This window comes from Schistocerca americana, chromosome 5 (assembly GCF_021461395.2).
Source record: "Schistocerca americana isolate TAMUIC-IGC-003095 chromosome 5, iqSchAmer2.1, whole genome shotgun sequence".
Taxonomy (NCBI): Eukaryota; Metazoa; Arthropoda; class Insecta; order Orthoptera; family Acrididae; genus Schistocerca; species Schistocerca americana.
Genome location: NC_060123.1, coordinates 55,925,750 through 55,946,153, shown reverse-complemented (window position 1 = coordinate 55,946,153; position 20,404 = coordinate 55,925,750). Strand labels below are relative to the sequence as shown.

Sequence of the window (20,404 nt, the reverse complement as noted above, 5' to 3'; positions counted from 1 at the left end):
ACAGAAGAGTTATTCGATCTTCTGAGTGACGACGATGAATAGCTCACATACCGATGTGTATATATTTTGTAACCTAATTTGAGTTCTTGCTTTGTTTTGTTACACATATAGTTATATATTTCTAATATATTTGACTACTGTGATTGAAAGAACAATTTATGTGTTGTGTCAATTATGATAACATGTTTAATTAAATGTTAGCGTATTTTATATGTATGTTGTTGCAAGCGATGCGTCATTTAATTAAGACAATATAGCAATTACGTATGACATAATTTTTATTAATATTTTATTAGCCCCCCCCCCCCCCCACTGGCTTATTGCATCATTCACAGCAAGAAATTTTCAGTACACCCCTAGTAAAATCAGTTTTAGCGACTTTTGATATTGAAGATAGCGACTCGGGTTTTTTAGAGTTGGCAACACTGGTAGCGTTGCGCAGTTGGAGGTCAGCCGCCAGCAGTGGTGGATGTGGGGAAGTGAGATGGCTGATTTTTGAGAGCGGATGATCTGGACGTGTGTCCATCAGAAACAGTTCATTTGTAAGAATGGATCTCATGAACTGCTATATATATTATGACTTTTGAAGACTATTAAAGTAAATAAATTGTTTGTTCTCTATCAAAATCTTTCTTTTGCTAACTACGTCTATCAGTAGTTAGTGCCTTCAGTAGTTTGAATCTTTTATTTAGCTGGCAGTAGTGGCGCTCGCTGTATTGGAGTAGTTCGAGTAACGAAGATTTTTGTGAGGTAAGTGATTCGTGAAAGGTATAGGTTAATGATAGTCAGGGCCATTCTTTTGTAGGGACTATTGAAAGTCAGATTGCGTTGCGCTAAAAAATATTATGTGTCAGTTTAGTGTTGATCAGAATAGGTAAAGAGCGAAATGTCTGAGTACGTTCAGTTTTGCCCAGCTGTTTGAAAATCAACTAATGTAAGAGACTTATCAGCACAGTAATTCAATAATTTTTGTAAGGGGACGTTTCAAAGTGTATCAATTAAAACCACAAAATAGGCATTAAGTGGACAAGTACCGACGGAAAAAAAATCCCCACGGTAAGAAGGAGTTGTGCGAGATAAACGAAAGTTGGGAGGCGTGTTTCTACATCTGAAAGGATACGTCTATTCAAATTTCGCGCCATTCCCATAAAGTGGTGTTAGTAGCTCCACTATAGGATGTAAATAAGGTTTACTAGATACGCGCTGTAACGGTCGCGGGCGTTAGTTACCTTTGAGACTGAACGTGGCGGATTGATGTTAACCAAGAACGCCTTTAAGACGACGAAGACGCCTTTATCGCCGGCCGGTGTGGCCGAGCTGTTCTAGGCACTTCAGTCCGGTACCGCGCTGCCACTACGGCCGCAGGTTCGAATCCTGCCTCGGGCATGGATGTGTGTGATGTCTTTAGGTTAGTTAGGTTTAGGTAGTTCTAAGTCTAGGGGACTGATAACCTCAGATGTTAAGTCCCATAGTGCTTAGAGCCATTTGAACCATTTTTGAACACCTTTAGGAACAGCTCACTGATTTTGAACGAGGTTGTGTAATAGGTCAACGAGGAGCTACGTGTTCCTTCTGCGATACTTGAGAAGTTTCGGCAGGAATGTAGCGACTGTGCATAATTGCTGGCAGCGGGGATCGTGTGAAGGTACGCTCGCAAAAAGGCCGGGCTCCGGAAGGCCAATTGCCACAACCGAGAGGGAATGGGTGTGGCTGCGCTTCATCTTACTGCGTCTGCAGCATCAGTTCGAGCAGCAGTTGGCACCACAGTGACACAATAAACTGCTGCAAATGGGTTACTTCAAGGACAGCTCCTAGCCAGACGCCCTCTAGCATTCCACGAACCCCAAATCACCGCCGTTTGCGACTTCAGTGATGTCAGGTGAGAAATCAGTAGACAGTGGAGGTCTGTTGTGTTTTCTGATGAAAAACGATCCTGCCTCAGTGCCAGTGATGGTCGTGTACTGGTTAGGAGGAGTCCAGGTTACTGCCTGCAACCAAGATGTCTGTGGCCTAGACACAATGGACCTCCAAAAAATTTTGAAATTTGTGATGTCTTAATGGGCTCCGGAAAGGCTCAAAAACATGAAAAGTTCAATTTTTACTTTTTTGCGTTTTCTGAATCTGCAGACTATTAACTTTTAATAAATATATAATTTATTCAATTCGGAAGACTACAACTATTTTTAAATTTTTTTTGAAATGTGTTCTACATGGGCGTGACCCACTGTGGCGTTGTTAAACTGCTGTCTAATGGTGTTATTCTTAACGTCCGTGTTCATCAGGTACATTTTAGTGATGTGAGATAAAGTATGTGTTGTGGCTAACCTGTGATGGTTCAATATATATATCGCTGGTGTGATTGTCGATTGTTTCATGTTTATTTACTCTGTCGTTATCTCGAAAATATTCGTAATTAATTCCGTTTCTTGAGTTTCTGTTTTGTTGAAGTATAATAATGAGTAAAAGTAAAGTTATTAGAAATCCTCTGAAGGCTTTTAAGAAAAGGAGAAATGTTGGAAAGCCAAAGGTATGTGTTATTACTGTAAACAATAAAGACGATAACCAAGTGAGTGAACCTAACCTCTCAAGTACACCTGCCCATAGCAGTCAAAGTGGGAAAGAAAATACTTCACAGAAGAAGCTTGGTTCAATGAGTGAAAACTATGAATGTTTTATGGGCGAATCGGATGTGAATGAAATATTTGATATGTCGGTTCTCAAAGGAATTTTTTCAAACTGTGTAAGATGTATTCATTGCAGTGAAGTTGGTCTGGAACTCTCCATAATAAAGCATGTAGGACTTGCTAGTGAAATACAACTGAAATGTGATAAGTGTTCATACATGACCACCTTTTGGAACAGTGTTGCAGTAACTGCAACTGAAGAAAATGGTAGCAAAATCTACGAACACAACAACGAGCGATGCTTGCTTTAGACAAGGAACGCCTTCGGGCTGCAGACAGGGCTGTAAAGAGTCTAGAAATACAAGCAAGAGTAAACAGGAGGAGGAACAAGAGGAAGCTGGAGGAGGAGTTTGCAGAGGATGAAGATAATCCATCCTATGGACCTGGAATGCACTAAAAAGTTAATCCAATCTTTGTCGCTCGATTCCCAAAACTTTTATTTTCTCATACTAATTACATGTTTTCTAAGGATCTTCCAAACATATTTGTTTCAAACTTTCAGTAAATGTTACACAGTACCTTCTGCATAATTTAACACAGCCTTTTTCCAAAAAACTGTATATTTTTGAATATATAAATAAGAAATTGCAAAAAAAATGTTGCGAATTTTCATTACAATTGAAAAAAAAATCATCTTTAATAACTGAACTAAAATTTTGTAAAATCCCTGTGTTAAGTTGTAGCCCATATTCCAATAAATAATCTGTAAAAAGTTCAACTTCCTACCTCAAATATTTTATGAGGAAAGATGTAATTTATAAGCGTTATTTTAACATTACAGGTATAGGGCGTTCCGGAGCCCCTTAAGGGACCAAACTGCTGAGGTCATCGATTCCTAAGCTTACACAAAACTTAATCTAATTTAAACTAATGTACGCTAAGGACAACACACACACACACACCCAAGCCCTAGGGAGGACCCGAACCTCCGACGAGGGGAGCCGTGCGAACCGTGGCAACAACACGCCTCACACTGTGTGGCTACCCAGCGCAGCTAATGCACCTGCATCTGGAGTTGTGGTTTTGGGCGCGATTTTTCGACCTGTTGTGCTGCCATTCATGAACGGCATTCCAGGGGATGTTTTCCAACAGGATATCTCTCGCCCACATACCGCTGTTGTAACGCAACATGTCGTAACGTTGCCTTGGCCTGATCGATCACAATATCTGCCTCCAATCGAGCAGGTATAGGGCATCATCGGCCGACAATTCCAACGTCATCTTCAACCAGCATTCTCCGTCTGTGTATTGACCGACCAAGTGCAACAGGCATGAAACTCCGTCCCACGGACTGAATGAAATGTTCAATGTGTGTGAAATCTTATAGGACTTAACTGCTAAGGTCATCAGTCCCTAAGCCTACACACTATTTAACCTAAATTATCCTAAGGACAAACACACACACACACCCATGCCCGAGGGAGGACTCGAACCTCCGCCACGGACTGACATCCGACACCTGTACAACAGAATGCACGCTTTCATGCAACATTCTGGCTGTTACACCGGTTGTTAATGTACCAACGTTTCATATTTGCAATGGATTTCCTCACATACTTTAATCTGTGATCTTGCAACGTTAATCCCTTAAATAAAATAGCAAAATTTCATCCAGGAATTCCATTACTCTCTATTAGCTATTTCTTGGCGCTGGGATTTTTTCCCGCCACTTCAGTTAGGACGTTTCGGTACGTACACGATACATCTTAAAATGGAGAAACCCTTGTCGTGACTTCAGACAATTCGGTTAAGACAGACTAAATTTTCTCTGATCATCGAACCACACTCTCATTGTTGCAATATTGCGGAAATGCAACTTTATAGAGTTTTTATTCTATGTTACGTGTCATATAGCTAACAAGTGTTATTGTAGATAACTACTAAATATTGTAGTGCATGAATTAAAAACCACAAAATAGGAATTATACACTAATGGCCATTAAAATTGCTACACCAACAAGAAATGCAGATGATAAACGGGTATTCATTGGACAAATATATTATACTAGAACTGACATGTGATTACATTTTCACGCAATTTGGGTGCATGGATCCTGAGAAATCAGTACTCAGAACAACCACCTCTGGCCCTAATAACGGCCTTGATACGCCTGGGCATTGAGTCAAACGGAGCTTGGATGGCGTGTACAGGTACAGCTGCCCATGCAGCTTCAACACGATACCACAGTTCATCAAGAGTAGGGACTCGCATATTGTGACGAGCCAGTTGCTCGGCCACCATTGACGATACGTTTTCAATTGGTGAGAGATATGGAGAATGTGCTGCCAAGGGCAGCAGTCGAACGTTTTCTGTATCCAGAGAGGCCCGTACAGGACCTGCAACATGTAGTCGTGCATTATCCTGCTGAAACGTAGGGTTTCGCAGGGATCGAATGAAGGGTAGAGCCACGGGTCGTAACACATCTGAAATCTAACGTCCACTGTTCAACGTGCAGTCAATAAGAACAAGAGGTGACCGAGACGTGTAACCAATGACACCACATTGTACCATCACGCCGGTTGATGCGCCAGTATGGCGATGACGAATACACGCTACCCATGTGCGTTCACCGCGATGTCGTCAAACACGGATGCGACCATCATGATGCTGTAAACAGAACCTGGATTCACCCGAAAAAAAAATGACGTTTTGCTATCCGTGCACCCGGGTTCGTCGTTGAGTACACCATCGCAGGCAGCGTCAAGGGTAACCGCAGCCATGGTCTCCGAGCTGACAGTCCATGCTGCTGCAAACGTCGTCGAACTGTTCGTGCAGATAGTTGTCTTGCAAACGTCCCCATCTGTTGACTCAGGGATCGAGACGTGGCTGCACGGTCCGTTACAGCCATGCGGATAAGATGCCTGTCATCTCGACTGCTAGTGATACGAGGCCGCTGGGATCCAGCACGGCGATCCGTTTTACCCTCCTGAACCCACCGATTCCATATTCTGCTAACAATCATTGGATCTCGACCAACTCGCGATACGATAAACCGCAATCGCGATAGGCTACAATCCGACCTTTATCAAAGTCGGAAACGTGATGGTACGCATATGTCCTCCTTACACGAGGCGTCACAACAACGTTTCACCAGGCAACGCTGGTCAACAGCTGTTTGTGTATAAGAAATCGGTTGGAAACATTCCTCATGTCAGCACGTTGTAGGTTCCGCCACCGGCGCCGACCTTATGTGAATACTCTGAAAAACTAGTCATTTGCATATCACAGCATCTTCTTCCTGTCGGTTAAATTTCGCGTCTGTAGCACGTCATCTTCGTGGTGTAGCAATTTTAATGACCACTAGTGTATGAACATATCAGAAATTACTGTATAAAATTTACGTCGCGAGTATCATTGTCAAGCAGCTGGTGGTACTGTAAATATTTAACAGTTACGTGGGCCCGTATAATGATACTAAACACAAAGGTGGTGACGTGGTACTGCTTTACCTGGTATGCATATTTCTCTATAGGTATGGCGTAAATCTTCCTTTAATCGCAAAGAGGAGACGTACCTCAGGTAATTTACGAGATCTGGGAAGAGCAGTAATGAGCAATACCCTCCCAAATAGGAGCCTCGGTGCTTCTTTGACTTCATACTTTTTGGCCGTTTCGATCCGAAACCAGGGCGTCCCCAGTCCAAAAGTGTCGGAGATGTTATCGGGGAAACGAGGCAACGGCCATTCCCCGCAGTCGGCCGCGCGCCTCGTTACAGATAGCGATCGGGCGACACCGGCTGCAGTCCGGTCCGATTGCTTCTGGGCTGCGCTACTTGCCGACTCCCGGCCGTCTATTTGTAGAGGGGCGGAGACGCGGTCCCCACTGTAACCAGGGGCGGGGTGCCGGCGACTGCCCTGTCTCGCTGGGAAATTTGAGGAGACAGAGAGCTATCAACAAACGAAAGCAAGCAACGGGCGCAGATATTACCGGCACTTACGCCTCATTGTTATTGTGTGGCTGGGATGTGAAGCACAGTACGTGCATAGCAGTCGCGGTTTATTTCAGAAGAACTATTTAAATGGCTAGTTTCTCTGCTGGAAGGGCAGCAAATTCCGCAATTTAGATCATCAGAGGTACAAAAAGACCTCTAATTGTAAGATTTTTTACTTATATACTTCCACAGGTTTCGGTCATTTTGTAGTGACATGAAGTACAAGCTATACAGGGTGGCAAAACAAAACTGAACCGTAAAATATTTCATGCAACACGATTAACAGCTTGTCTGTTCGTCTCTGGAACGAAATACATCACTGAATCTGCGTATCAGATATCCGACAGTTTGTTGGTGGGTTTCTGGAGGTTTGTGACGTTAGATTGGGTCATGCGAAACGGCCCCTTAGAATAGGGTGACCAAACGTCCTGGAAAGCCGGGATTGTCCTGGTTTTCATTCCTGTGTTCCGGTGTCCCGAAAATTTGTTTCGGAACGCTCAAAAGTCCCGGAGTTCAGTTTTTAAATACATTTCGTGAAACTTTCTCAAATTTTTGTGATTTCGCTATATTAAAGGAAATACAACACAAGAAATTAATATACGCTCCTGGAAATGGAAAAAAGAACACATTGACACCGGTGTGTCAGACCCACCATACTTGCTCCGGACACTGCGAGAGGGCTGTACAAGCAATGATCACACGCACGGCACAGCGGACACACCAGGAACCGCGGTGTTGGCCGTCGAATGGCGCTAGCTGCGCAGCATTTGTGCACCGCCGCCGTCAGTGTCAGCCAGTCTGCCGTGGCATACGGAGCTCCATCGTAGTCTTTAACACTGGTAGCATGCCGCGACAGCGTGGACGTGAACCGTATGTGCAGTTGACGGACTTTGAGCGAGGGCGTATAGTGGGCATGCGGGAGGCCGGGTGGACGTACCGCCGAATTGCTCAACACGTGGGGCGTGAGGTCTCCACAGTACATCGATGTTGTCGCCAGTGGTCGGCGGAAGGTGCACGTGCCCGTCGACCTGAGACCGGACCGCAGCGACGCACGGATGCACGCCAAGACCGTAGGATCCTACGCAGTGCCGTAGGGGACCGCACCACCACTTCCCAGCAAATTAGGGACACTGTTGCTCCTGGGGTATCGGCGAGGACCATTCGCAACCGTCTCCATGAAGCTGGGCTACGGTCCCGCACACCGTTAGGCCGTCTTCCGCTCACGCCCCAACATCGTGCAGCCCGCCTCCAGTGGTGTCGCGACAGGCGTGAATGGAGGGACGAATGGAGACGTGTCGTCTTCAGCGATGAGAGTCGCTTCTGCCTTGGTGCCAATGATGGTCGTATGCGTGTTTGGCGCCGTGCAGGTGAGCGCCACAATCATGACTGCATACGACCGAGGCACACAGGGCCAACACCCGGCATCATGGTGTGGGGAGCGATCTCCTACACTGGCCGTACACCACTGGTGATCGTCGAGGGGACACTGAATAGTGCACGGTACATCCAAACCGTCATCGAACCCATCGTTCTACCATTCCTAGACCGGCAAGGGAACTTGCTGTTCCAACAGGACAATGCACGTCCACATGTATCTCGTGCCACCCAACGTGCTCTAGAAGGTGTAAGTCAACTACCCTGGCCAGCAAGATCTCCGGATCTGTCCCCCATTGAGCATGTTTGGGACTGGATGAAGCGTCGTCTCACGCTGTCTGCACGTCCAGCACGAACGCTGGTCCAACTGAGGCGCCAGGTGAAAATGGCACGGCAAGCCGTTCCACAGGACTACATCCAGGATCTCTACGATCGTCTCCATGGGAGAATAGCAGCCTGCATTGCTGCGAAAGGTGGATATACACTGTACTAGTGCCGACATTGTGCATGCTCTGTTGCCTGTGTCTATGTGCCTGTGGTTCTGTCAGTGTGATCATGTGATGTATCTGACCCCAGGAATGTGTCAATAAAGTTTCCCCTTCCTGGGACAATGAATTCACGGTGTTCTTATTTCAATTTCCAGGAGTGTATTTTAGCTTATTTATCTAAAACCTCCATTGTCCCATACTAGTAATCACAGTATCAGTATTGATACACTCAGACAATAATTTACTTTGAGCGGTACTTTGGCCAACAAGTAGTAAGTTGTATTATTGTAACAGAGCTATGAAACCGTCCGATTGTCGCGGCACTTACTCACACACACATTGTCAGAACAGTGTAGTAGTTGGTTTTATCAGACAAATTGCAATAGTTTTTTCTCATATTAGTGGTATTATTGCCGCAGTACTGTGAAACGCAATGCCGAAACGTGCCTGCAAGTTCAGTGACTGTTATTCCAGGGAATGGAATTTCATTAAGAAAGGTCGTTTTGATTACGAAGCAGGGTGTTCCGTATGTAACTGTTTTATTAGTATAAGTCATGGTGGACGTTCCGACATAGTTGATCACATTAGGTCAAAGAAACACATTAACAGATACAGTGCACCGAGCTGCAGTAAAACTCTGCAAAATTATTTTGTGAAACATCAGTCAAGTGAAGAGACGAAAGTTCGAGCAACCGAGCTTACACTAGCCTACCACACGGTAAAACATCACCAAACATATAGATCTAGTGATTGTACTAATAAGCTTAACAGCATTATGTTTGATGATTCTTCCATTGCAAAAAAGTTTAGTTCAGCAAGAACTAAAGTGTCAGCCTTAGTGAAACTTTTCAGGAGGGATAGTTTGCTCTAAAAAGTATTATATTTACACGCAGACCGGGAATCAAGCAATAGCAAGCTATTTCGATTAGCTGTTGGCCAGAGACAGTGTTCATACCATAGTAGTTGTTCTCCTATGCCCATTTTCCCACTCTTGCTTGCTGTGACGTAAATACTCCCTACTGCCTTTGAGAGATCACGCACAAGAGAAAGAATAGTAGGGGACAGAGCAGCTCCAGCTTTTTGCAGCATAATAAATAACTTTCCAGCCAATCAGCCATCCACATTAATAGTCGGCATTATTTTATGCAAATGTGTTAACGCGTTGATGTCAGTTGATTTTAACACACCTCTCTTGGTACCTCTTATTTCCAATGTTCCTCTAATATCCGTTTCCTCCTCAAATCCCGGATGGTCGGAGTTGAAAACAAATTCCTTACTAAACAGTGGAGTGAATTTGTTTATCTCGTCTACGGATTTTCGGGCCGATTCCGCAGTTCCTGTACATCGTCAACTTGACGATTTGTCTGTAATTTCGTTATCTTACGTCTTCCAATACTGCAGCACAATCTGAAGTAATGAAACCATTCACAGCTTCCCTTGAAAACACTGTAATCTACGTCGCGCGCAATTTGATGTGCATAACGTGGAAGGTCATTATCAGGCGTGTCCTGTAGACTGTATCGAGCATCATGGAAACGCGCTAACACCAGCTTTTTCGACAAGTGCGCCTTGTTCTCCCTTGAATATCCGTAGTTTTTCTTACGGACCACACTGTCATATTACTGCTGACTTATTCGAAATCTGTTTTTTTTTTTTTTTTTTTTTACTCTGCTGCGGATGATCTTCCACGTACCTAATTATGTTTAGTATCCGCTCCCTGGACAACGATTGTCCCTTACTACGTTTCTCTGGACACGGAATCTGTGGCTCCCTGTCCGACAAGGATTTTGAACTACATGGCTTGATTCGTGTTTCAGTATCGCTTTCACTTGCTAAGCACGCATCGTCGTCATTGCACTCCTCATGTACATTGTCCACACAGTCGAGCGTTCACATCACACACTCCACTGACTCATATTGCGGATGCGCTAATATTCCATCTGCTATTTCTTTCTCACTCTTCGAAATTCCTAAGGTTCATTGTGACGAAAGGTCAACTTCGGAAACTAATGTTGTAGATATAATGCAATGTTTGCTTTGTTTATCGTTGGTATTGATCTGCTTTGTACCAACACCAGTAGCACTGTTGTGAGTTACTCGGCGACTAAGCGGCAAGACTACATTCCGTAAGGTCATGCTCCGTTCACCACTGGATACCTCTAGCCCCGCTCCCCGCTGCGATTAGCAGTCAGTATCGTAGTTCCTTGGTAGACAATAGATGGGGCGTCGGATGCCGTAAACGCTATTAGTCTTTTGCGATCTCGCACTCAAGGGGTTCCTTGTTAGCCATCGAGGCACCGCGCCATCGCCAGCCAGCCAGCCCCACCTGTGGGCAAATCGGTTGGGCTCCTCACACAACGGACTGGGCCAAGCACCGTCACTGCGGCCTAGGCCTTTTAATGGTACTTGAATTACGTAACCATTACGGCACCTCATCTCATCCTCTGGATACCAGCAATATTCTACTGTGTTTGTGTAAAGTAGTTAGCCGGCCGAAGTAGCCGTGCGGTTAAAGGCGCTGCAGTCTGGAACCGCAAGACCGCTACGGTCGCAGGTTCGAATCCTGCCTCGGGCATGGATGTTTGTGATGTCCTTAGGTTAGTTAGGTTTAACTAGTTCTAAGTTCTAGGGGACTAATGACCTCAGCAGTTGAGTCCCATAGTGCTCAGAGCCATTTGAACCATTTTTTTGTAAAGTAGTTAACATACTTCTGTGACAACATTCAGATTTGCTTTCATTAATGTAGAGGTACTTCGATAAATGGATATGTATATATTGCAATGATATTATTCTTATGTGTATTCTTTCTTTTGTCGCTAAGATCTTTGACGTACTTGTAACTCTGATTTTTGGCCGCGTAAGCGGTTATTAGAGAGTCAAGCTTTGGTCGTCATGTTAAAAAGACGCAAATTGTAGTCAGTTTATGAAATGTGAACTTTAACAGTGAGGAAGATATTTTCAAGTATGTTTTATATTGTGAAGTGATGTTTTGGAACGAGTTACGTGATATTGCAACAAAGGTAATAAAAAAGAAGTGTAACTTAAATTCGGAGTGCTGATTACTTTTTTACATCACCATTGTCCTAACTTGCAAAAGTTTAATCTTCAAGAATGGTTTATGAAACAGGTCTATAAAACTTTTGAATATCGCAGAATAACACCTAGGCCTCTTTGCATCCGAGCTTGGAATCATCACTACCTAGATTTTCGACGATTGAGCCACGAGTCCACAACGAGACCAACGTGGGAAACACGAAAAGATGAGTGCCTACTTTATCCATTATTTCAAGAAATGACTTTATTAACTGTGCTCTAATGACACCTGCCACATAATATAACTTTGTTGTTGCCCGAAAATGCAATATTTAGCAGCGTGAGCAACACTAAAATCGTACTTAAGTTTTGAACTTTGTTGTGGTAGGGTTGTTAGAGCCTACAGGAATGGTTTGCTAGCTCTTCAGCTATCGGCTGCTAACGCTGCGCAACACCTTGCCAGCGCGCTGCGGCCCAGCCGCGTGTGTCGTCTTCGACGGCGCTCTCTCTTCTGTACCCACACGAGGATACGGTCGATTGACGGCACGCTGCGCCACATGACGATAGCATGCAGCTGCCACTTCTCAAGCTTGTTGGAGCAAAAAAAAGTTTTCATGAGCCGCGACTGCCTTGCAGTGACCAGCACACATCTCTGAGGATCTCTTCTAGCTCTACGCAATCGTCGAACCCACAAAGTCCAAGCACGAGAGCCGAACACTATTCTGACAACTAGAAGAAATAATTAATGGAAAACCGCTCTAGACGCTGTTGAGAACTTTGTTGAGTTCACTACCAGTTTCGTTCTTTATTTTAGACCATTTTCAAGATGTTCTGAAACTACCATATATGTGGTAGATAGGACTGTATCGAAGAAGCAATGATGGAGATAAAATAAAGGCTCCGAAGTAGGACTGAAATTCAAGGTGAAAGGATATCTATGTGAAGATTCACTGATGACATTGCTAGTCTCAGTGAAAGTGAAGAAGAATTACAGGATTTTTTGAGTGAAATAAATAGTATAGTGAGTACAGAATATGAACTAAGAGTAGATTGAAGAAAGACGAAAGTAATGAGCAGTAGCAGAAAGGAGAGCACCCAGAAACATAACATCATAATAGTTGATCACGAAGTCAATGAAGTTAAGGAATTCTGCTACCTAGCCAGTAAGAATAACCCATGACGGATGGACCAAGGAGGACATAAAAAGCAGACTAGCACTGTCAGAAAGGGCATTCCTGGCCAGGAGAAGTCTACTAACATCAAACATAGCTCGTAATCTGAGGAAGAAATTTCTGAGAATGTGTGTTTGGAGCACAGCATTGTATGGTAACGGAAAATGTACTGTGGGAAAACCGGAACAGAAGAGAATCAAAGCTTTCGAAATGTGGTCCTACAAAAGTACCCTGAAAAGTAGGTGAACTCATAAAGAAAGGAGTGGGGAAGTTCTCTGGAGAATCGGCGAGGAAAGGATTATACGGAAAACACCGAGAAGCAGAAGGGATAAGATGGTAGGCCATCTGTTATGAACCAGAGAATAACTTTTAAGATGCCAGAGGGAGCTGTAGAGGGTAACAACTGCAGAGGAAGACTGAGCCTTGAAAACATCCATCAAATAAATGAGGACGTAGGTTGCAAGTGCGATTCTGAGATGAACAGTTAATAATTTTATTGTTCTACAATCCAGATTTCTGCTTAGGCCATTTTCCAGTACAAAAACTTATTTATATATCGAAAGACGTGAAACTGGTCTGATATGCTTTCCTGACAAGAACTTCTATTTCGTATCAGCCTGATGTCTTTTGACATAATACATATAAAAAAGTTGTTGTGCTTAAAAATGGCCTAAAAAAGTTTTTGTACTTGGAAATGGCCAAGGCCGAAATCTGGATTGTACAACAATAAAATAAAAATTATTGCAGTCAAATGGTTCCAGCGTAATTCAAAACTCAAAAAAGGTGTATATAACATTTTGGATTGGATTCCATATCCGGAAACGTACCGTTTCCTTGCTACAGCCGTTTGGAAACATGTTGGTAATGCGACCACTTTACAAATAATTTATTAGGCGCGACCCAGTACATCACTTGTTTCAAAATTCCGCTCAATAATAACCAGCGAAACAAAATAGAAACTTAATTGTAAACATTCTTGTTTACAGTTTAACAGTTTTTATCCTTTTCGAGGGAGGGTTAGCATTCTGAACCACAACAAGTAAGGTTCGATGTCGTGACCACCAAGTGTGGTGCACAAACTGTACCTACGAATGTTGTTTTGGTACATACTATCCATCACCCCTGGTGTCCCTGCAGCTTTTCCTGCAGTCACCACAACTTGTGCCATCAGATCTTCTTCTGTCTCTACAGGAGTCTCACGAAACAAACTCTTCATTCGACCCAGAGAAAAAAATCCAGTGGAGCTGTGACGCTACAACGCAGTCCTTGCTATGAATTTTTTCGCTTACTTAACACATGGAACTATTTGTATACGATGTCTATGTATTGTAAATACTATGTTTGAATTATGTAATATTTAACACTGGCAAGTCAGGGCATATTTAGTTAACGTTGAAGTCAGAGAGATTGTTTTGTCGCGCCATTGGGCAGTAGTAGCAGTGACGCCGTGCTGGGAGTAAGACGTACAGTCGAGTGTTGCTAGTCCTAGCTGTGTTACATCTAACGGCCAGTGTGTGGATCTAAGTACGACGGGAAAGTAATGGTCGGCATATCTGGAAGCACGGCCGGGCGAGTTATTATGGATTAATGGACATAGTGCTGAAGAAACGAGCACTTAAATGTGAAGCGCACTGTGGGCCCAAGTCGCAACAGTAAAAACCCGCTGCCACATTGTGTCGCCGCCGTGGACTTCCGTCGATCCACCGACAACGAGGGAAGCAAGATCTACGTAATTTCCGTAGGATAAAATTGTAGAAGGCTTGCCAGTGACTGTGCTTTTCTCTGAAGTTGAACAATTAATAACAAGCACTTTATAATCGAAGTGTTGCAGTTACATTCCACCCGACAATAACACCAAGTAGGTTCCTTCCGATCCTTACCTTATTGAACCGAGTGTGTCACGCCATTATCAAGAGAAAATATGTTAATTATCAAATTATTTGCATAGACGGTGAAGACAAAATTTCAGACTGTTTTCAACGATTGGTTATCGTAGTTAATTGTTGCACTTAACAAGCTTACGCCAATCGTAGTAACTTAATAATAGACTGAAGTAATAAATTTGATTATTAAGATTTATTTCGATGCATATTCAGCTGAAGTTAATTCAAGGATATTTCATGAAACTATAAAGCTTATTCCACCTGACAATCGGCCTAATTAATGAATTATTTATCATTCAAAACATAGTTAATCAATTATTGCCAATATATTTCATTATCACTAGATTAAACTGTGCAAAGTACGTACTTTTAAAGACAGAATGACAGTCCATTATTCAAAGTCTCGATAGATAATTATCTGTATTGTCAGCATTGCACTTAGCTGACAAATTAGGGACAAAATAATTATCAAAATACGTATTGAAAGTTAACCATTAATGTTTAAGTGTAGTTAGATTGTTATGACATTATTTTATTTGACTACTGAGCCTGACACAGCACTTACGCTACGGTCGCAGGTTCGAATCCTGCCTCGGGCATGGTTGTGTGTGGTGTCCTTAGGTTAGTTAGGTTTAAGTAGTTCTAAGTCTAGGGGACTGATGACCTCAGATATTAAGTCCCATAGTGCCTAGAACCATTTGAACAGCGCATCCGTATAAGTTCCCGTTCCACCTGCTGCGCTACAAATAGGTAAACTTTATTTTTGACACAATTATTCACATACTTAACAGTACTGTCGCTCATCAGTTGAGCTGGCGACCGATTTTTTAATTGCTTTTACAACATAATCATTTCTTTCAGCAAAATTTCCACAGGCAAAATTTATTTCTATTTCCATTATTTCATTTACCGATCGTTATTGAGTGAAATTACTTACGTCTCCTGTTTCCCGCGAAATAATCATTATTTACTTCGGATTCGGATGCCTTATCCCGACATGGGTCAAAATTCATAATTCATGGTCATTGTTAACTTGAAATTTCGCAAATCGCGGTAAGCAGGAGGGTGTTATAGAGTCAAATCCGGTGATTTGGAGGCCATGCCACTGGACCACTTTAACCTATCCATTGAAAGGTGGCTACACTGAGCCACAGCGCCAGAGATTGCGCCAAAGAGTATTATTCAGCCGCCTCCACTGGCAGTGCTTGGGCAGAACTCGTGGTAGTCACTGCTTGGGCAGAACTCTTAGTAGTCAGTGCTTGTTGAGAACTCGTAGAAGAGAGTTTTTGTTGAGATGTGCTAGTAGGCAGTGCTTGCTGAGATGTGATATTGGAGAGTTCTGGTTGAGATGTGGTAGTAGCGAGTCGGTGTGGAGAGATTGTAATGTCTAGAGTGCTTTTCATCAATATAAACGAAGGTAAAAAAAAAAAAAAAAAAAAAAAAAAAAATTCTTTTCTCTCTCATTATTTCAGTGTCCTGAATAATGCGTCATTACAGGTTCAGTCAACAATGCATCTGGCGTGTGTTCTTGTATTAGAGTGTAATTCTGGTTTTCTTGCGCAATTATAGTATTTCTAATTTTTTTTATCACGTCAGTATAAATGGTATTTGAAATTTCTTGTCTTATTGAAGAAGAACCGTGCCAGATGTGTACGTCGAATCACACTCCCACACACAGAACAATTACACTTGTGTTTTGGTTTCGTAGGTTTTATAGTTGCTGGGGACTTAATTAATTAATTGTGTTAACGAAAATTTTCATTTCATTCTTTGTTGTTGTTCTATGCAGTCAGATTGCGTAATAATACTAGTCAGGACCAACCGTTTACGAGACTTGCGTAATCGGACAGACAGCTACTAAAATTTTAAAAATTATTTTCAATTTAATAATAATTAAGCCCCCATGCACCATTTGTGTCCGAATCGTTGTTCCATATGTTGCCGAACATAACTTGAAAAGTGGGCGGATGCGCCGTCATGTTGAAAGCACATGTCTTGACGGAGGTTCAGTGACACAGCATCCCCACAACTCGCCTAAGACTTACTGTAGGAAGGTTAAGCAGCTAGGACCCGTGAATTTGGGTAGAAGCGTGTGTGGTTCAGTCACACAGAATACCTGCCCATACATTGATACCTAGTTTCTCTTGAAATCCTTGGACAGGTGTGGCTTGTGGGTTTCCGTCTGACCAGATATGGCAGTTTCGAAAACTTAGAACACACCCCTTTGTAAATTTACATTACACTGTGGTAATACTAGGCCTCGTTGATGCACCAGAGCAGAAACGGCGTACGGGACACAATGTGTGGTGCAAAATGTGCAAAATTGGTTGGAATTGTGACTGTATCCTTTGGATGTGGTGTGGATGTTCTTGGCCATGCAGAACATCCCAAACGGCGCTGGGAGCAACATCTGTTGCACGCGCAATTGCTCATGTGGTCGTTGACAGGTTCTCTTCGACGTACGGCCTCTTGCAATTCTGTTGTGTGGCGTCTCCTTAGAGCACCACAGTGATGCCTGCTGACGATGAAGCTACAACTGTCTCTAAGCCATTGTGTTATTGTGATGAAAGGGGTATGCGATGGCGTCGGACAGTGTGAATAACAATCTTGATAAAGGCGTGGAGCATGTCCATGTATTCTACAAACGTGTGCTCAATAATGTTGCTCTAGGACTCATGGATACTGAATGAGGCTCGCACCAGGTCAGAGAGTAGTATCGACGTCAGATGACATCATATGATCCGACGTAAGCACCCGTCACTAGTACTACCCTGTCCCATACTTACTTAGCAAATATGTTTTCAAAACGCTGTAGCACAAGAACGGTAATTTTCCGGACATGGGTTCCAATTCAAAATATTGTCTACTCAGTCCCCTCTACAAGTCCTACAAGTTTGTAAGGGGAATTTTAGAGAACCCTATATAAGTACAGGCAACGGCCTTTCCACAGTGGATACACCGGTTCCCGTCAGATCACCGAAGTTAAGCGCTGTCGGACGTTGCCGGCACTTGGATGGGTGACCATCCGGGCCGAAATGCGCTGTTGCCATTTTTCGGGGTGCACTAGGCTTCGTGATGCCAATTGAGGAGCTACTCGACCGAATAGTAGCAGCTCTGTTCAAAGAAAACCATCATAACGGCTGGGAGAGCGGTGTGCTGACCACACCACCCTCCTATCCGCATCCTCATCTGAGGGTGACACGGCGGTCGGATGGTCCCGTTGGGCCACTTGTGACCTGAAGACGGAGTGCTATATAAGTACAGATACGGTATAAAACTTACATTACTCTGCAGAGAAACAACGTTCAAATCGTAAAGGTAGAAGCCAGATGGAATTAAAATGTGTCCAATGACATGTGAGAAATTGAGCGTGTTCAGAATATATAGACTCTATAATTTATTACATCATAAATAATCTCTAGGTTTAAGAGGATTTACGTCTTAAAATATTCGAAAAGTCGAGACTGCAGATCTTTACTGCCCGTGATAGCGGATGGTGGAAATGCAGCCGCATATACTAATACAAATAAATAAAATAGCCTCAGGCTACAGTACTGGTGTTACAGATTTTACTGCATGATCTACACTCCAGGCCATTAAAATTGCTACACCAAGAAGAAACGAAGATGATAAACGGGTATTCATTGGACAAATATATTATACTACAACTGACATGTGATAACATTTTCACGCAATTTGAGTGCAGAGATACTGAGAATTCAGTACCCAGAATAACCACCTCTGACCGTAATAACGGCCTTGATACGCCTGGGCATTGAGTCAAACAGAGGTTGTTGGATGGCGTGTACAGGTACAGCTGCCCATGCAGCTTCAACACGGTACCACAGTTCATCAAGAGTAATGAATGGCGTATTGTGACGAGCCAGTTGCTCGGCCACCATTGACCAGACGATTTCAATTGGTGAGAGATCTGGAGAATGTGCTGACCAGGGCAGCAGTCGAACATTTTCTGTATCCAGAAAAGCCCGTACAGGACCTGCAACATGCGGTCGTGCATTATCCTGCTGAAATGTAGGGTTTCGGAGGGATCGAATGAAGGGTAGAACCACGGGTCGTAACACATCTTAAATGTAAGGTCCACTGTTCAAAGTGCTGTCAATGCAAACAAGAGGTGACCGAGACGTGTAACCAATGGCACCCCAAACCATCACGCCGGGGGATACGCCAGTATGGCGATGACGAATACACGCTTTCAATGTGCGTTAACTGCGATGTCGCCAAACATCGGATGCGACCATCATGATGCTGTAAACAGAACCTGGACTCATCCGAAAAAAATTACGTTTTTCCATTCGTGCACCCAGGTTCGTCGTCAAGTACACCATCGCAGGCGCTCCTGTCTGTGATGCAGCGTCAAGGGTAACCTCAGCCGTGGTCTCCGTGCTGATAGTCCATGCTGCTACAAACGTCGTCGAACTGTTCGTGTAGATGGTTGTTGTCTTGCAAACGTCCCCATTTGTTGACTCAGGGATCGAGAAGTGACTGCACGATCCGTTACAGCTATGTGGATAAGATGCCTGTCATCTCGACTGCTAGTGATACGAGGCCGTTGAGATCCAGCACGGCGTTCCGTGTTACCCTACTGAACCCACCGATTCCATATTCTGCTAACAGTCATTGGATCTCGACCAACGCGAGCAGCAATGTCGCGATACGATAAACCCCAATCGCAATAGGCTACAATCCGAGCTTTATGAAACGTGATGGTACGCATTTCTCCTCCTTACACGAGACATCCCAAAACGTTTCACCTGGCAACGCCGGTCAACTGCTGTTTGTGCATGAGAAATCGGTTGGAAACTTTCCTCATTTCAGAACGTTGTAGGTGTCACCACCGGCGCCAACCTTGTGTGAATGCTCTGAAAAGCTAATCATTTGCATATCACAGCATCTTCTTCCTGTCTGTTAAATTTTGCGTCTGTAGCATGTCATCTTCGTGGTGTAACAATTTTAATAGCCAGTAGTGTATTTGCACACTTTACACCTCACCCTCAACTTCATCTTTGTATATATCTAATAGACGGTTACATATTAATTTCCCAGCTCACACAGGTTATCAACCGAATTACCGGTACCTACCTCTGCAACACCTGGTCACCTGAAAGTATCGAAATCGATCATCCAATTAAACTTGTAACACCATAACTGCAGCCTGAGGCTATTTTATTTATTGTCATTCCATGTTGCATGTTTTACAAGTAAAAGACTAAAAATAGCTTTTTGATTTAATAAAATTGTAAAATAGTAGTAGAGCATGGAGTATCCAAGTCATGCGTAGAATTACATGCTCTACTGTACTAAACGTGAACCACAGAGAAATGCAGAGGTCATTAGACTAGCTTAGACGTGTCGTGGACTGCTTACAGAGTATGTTTACCAACTTCAAGGACTGCTACTACGAGGGCTATTCGGAAAGCAAAGTCTGATTGGTCGTGGCATGAAAACCACTGTGAAAAGCAAAACCTTTTTTATTTTCAGCAGTTAGCTACGCCTTCCAGTTACTTCCCTACATGGTCACCCCTCCGACGTTAGACATTTGTCGTAGCATTGCAGCAACTTACTCGTCATAAAAGGCAGCCTCCTGTGCTTTTCGTCAATTCTGTGTGCTGGCTTACAGCTTGTTATCTGTGCCAAAACGTTGTCTTCAAAGCCAGCTGTTCATGTGAGCAGAGGTGAAGCTCGGGGGGAAACCAGTTACGGGGTGTAGTGTGGTTGATCAAACAGTTCACATCGGAAAAGCTGCAGGAGCGTCTTCATTAATCCTGCAGTATGCGGCCGAGAATTGTCATGAAGAAGGAAACACGTGACAGTTCTGTTA

At 43.5% G+C, this 20,404-nt stretch overlaps 1 pseudogene; it reads left to right on the top strand.

Annotated features, from left to right (window-relative positions):
* The first annotated feature begins 17,496 nt into the window (after positions 1–17,496).
* On the top strand, positions 17,497–17,614 carry LOC124616995 (annotated as a pseudogene).
* Positions 17,615–20,404: the final 2,790 nt, after the last annotated feature.